General features: G+C 40.2%; 2 non-coding genes across 2 annotated transcripts; one reads left to right on the top strand and one right to left on the bottom strand.

Annotated features, from left to right (window-relative positions):
* Window positions 1-410: 410 nt before the first annotated feature.
* Window positions 411-482, top strand: TRNAG-UCC (transfer RNA glycine (anticodon UCC)). Its single transcript has one exon. It is a non-coding gene; the product is annotated as a tRNA-Gly (tRNA).
* A 267-nt stretch (window positions 483-749) lies between these two features.
* Window positions 750-822, bottom strand: TRNAV-CAC (transfer RNA valine (anticodon CAC)). The gene has a single exon. It is a non-coding gene; the product is annotated as a tRNA-Val (tRNA).
* Window positions 823-2,659: the final 1,837 nt, after the last annotated feature.

Raw genomic sequence — 2,659 nt, forward strand, 5'->3', positions numbered from 1 at the left:
CGCGGAAGCGCCCTGGTCTCGGGGTGGAGAGGGGAGGTCCGCCAGGAACCAGCCCGCCCCTGGGAGGGGCACCCGGGAGAAGAGCTTGGGAGGAACCACTCTTGAGGATAGGGGAGCTTGGGCGCAACCATTGTACCGTGGGGAGGGGAAGCCAAGATTCCCGAAGAGGGATGGAATCGTTCAGCCGGGGATTTGAGGGTCCATGGAGGGAACTAAACCTAATGGGAGGAGGATAAAAGAGGCTTCTGGGCTTCTCTCTCGCCCAGCCCTCCCTCTTTCTCACACAGGCGTTGGTTTAGTCCTCAGAATACCTTTCGTAGTCACTACCCCCTTCCAAGACATAGGAAATGGTACATTCCTAGAGTTGTGCTGTTCTCCTGTAGCGTTCTCAGAGAAGGGTCGTCAGAAGCGCGTTGGTGGTATAGTGGTTAGCATAGCTGCCTTCCAAGCAGTTGACCCGGGTTCGATTCCCGGCCAACGCAGCTGCCTGTGTTCTTTTTCTTTTAATTCATTCAAAAATTTAATTTAAACAATAGTTGTTAATTGCTTAGTTGTAAGTAATGATCAACCTTTATTCTAATAAGCAGTCATGAATGAAGAATGCTTAACACTAGGGGGCCACAGGAATTCTCTGCAGGGTCATGGTATTTAACTTGAAATTAAAATCAAGATTCTTTTTTATTGATTAAATAAACCTTGATGTTCAATGAGCATGAAACTGAGAAAATAGAAATAAAAAAAATTGACCATGTTCCCGCCCGGGATCGAACCGGGGACCTTTCGCGTGTGAGGCGAACGTGATAACCGCTACACTACGGAAACCCATGAGTGAAAGGCTTCTCATAAGTCATGATATCTCTGAAAAAATCTGTGTGTTCTGGGCTATTGCTGAAAAGTCTGAGAAATAATTAATGTTAGAAACCCAGAGGTTATTTGATATTTATTTTACAGTCACACTCACAGCAAACACAGAAGAACAAGCCAAGCAGCACTTTAAGAATGTAAAGTGCAATGTAAGCCCTAATTAGTCTTCATGTATTAATTATGGGGTGGTTTATTATTAATTAACAACACATAATAATGTGTTTACAGTAAGTTAAAGTTCACAAAACAAGCTGGAAAACTAGGGTGGAATATCAACACTAAATATTATAGATTTGTGACTGATTCCAAAATATTTTGATTATTAATATTAATTATAAATACTGGGAATCTGTGAATATAGTAAGTAAAAATTCGTCAAGCGCTGTGGAGATACAAACAGCAATACATACCTCAACCTTGCAATGAACTCGCATGGATCCGAAATGTTAAGTACTATTAATTCATTACTGATTATTAGAATAAATGTTGATTATTAATAACAATGAAGCAACACTATTAGCTTGGTTGCAAGTCAGCGTTGGTAAAGCACTTTGAACATATTATAAAGTGAAGTCTAAATGCTAAGTATTATTGGAACCAATGTTGCAAAGTACTTAAGCATGTGCGTAACTCATATTGGAGTACATGCGGACATGCTTTGCTGAAAAGGCTCTTAGCCGAGCAAACACTAATGTTTGTGTTTTAACTTCAAGAGTGTGACTAGCCTAAATCAATTCATTAAGCTATGCCCACACGTAATGGTTTTGCAGGATCAGGGCCTACGGAGGAATTTAGGCATGGGTTCTCGTCTATACTATTCTATTCCATGGGTGCTTTTATTGTGTTCAATGGGAGTTATGAGGATACTTTTGAGGATCTGGGCCCAGAGGCCTTCCAATCATGCATTAACCCATGTGACTGACGTTGGTCACTTGTTTGCCAACCACAAACACTGAAAACTTATGAGTTAGGCCCCCAAAAGCATGAGATTAAAAAAGAAAGAAGAAAGACATTTGGATTTTTTTTTATTTGTCTTCTGATTTCAGAACATTTAGGGTGTGCTTGCTTCACGTTTCCAGGTTTTCTTTGCAAGAGCAAGAAACTTATATTTTTTAAATGAAAATTGAGAGTCTCGTGTTGCTTTCAGGAGCTGAGGGTTTAAAAATAAGCACCACCGAATACTGTGAAATTGCAAGGGTTGGCAACACATCGCTTAAAGTTAAGCACATGGGCAAGTGTTTGGCTGAATATGGGCCATTGTAATTAACGAGTAGTATAATATATTAATTGTTAGTAATAACTATGAAGAGCAATATGTGCGTGATCCAGTGAAGAGTTCACTCCGCTCCTGTTGACAATAATGGGAAATGAGGGTGCTTGCTGTCTTGCGAGATCCATCCCGTGGTATTGGCATATCGTATATTTAAACAGGGGTTTTCAACACCCAGTACCTCTCAATTGCAGAGGAGTTAAAGTGTATGTAATCTACAGATCAAGGGCAAAAAGAACAGGAGTACTTGTGGCACCTTAGAGACTAACAAATTTATTAGAGTATAAGCTTTCGTGGACTACAGCCCACTTCATTCAGATCATACTGATCAAATATGCCCTTGATCTGATCAAACCCATACTGATTTTACAGAAATGATTTTTACCTTTTTCTTTAATTAAAAGCCTTCTTTTTAAGAACCTGATTGATTTTTCCTTGTTTTAAGATCCAAGGGGTTTGGATCTTGATTCACCAGGAGTTGGTGGGAGGAAGGAGGGGGAATGGTTAATTTCTCCTTGTTTTAGA

The sequence above is a fragment of the Chrysemys picta genome, chromosome 25 (genome assembly GCF_011386835.1).
Source record: "Chrysemys picta bellii isolate R12L10 chromosome 25, ASM1138683v2, whole genome shotgun sequence".
In the NCBI taxonomy this organism is placed as follows: Eukaryota; Metazoa; Chordata; order Testudines; family Emydidae; genus Chrysemys; species Chrysemys picta.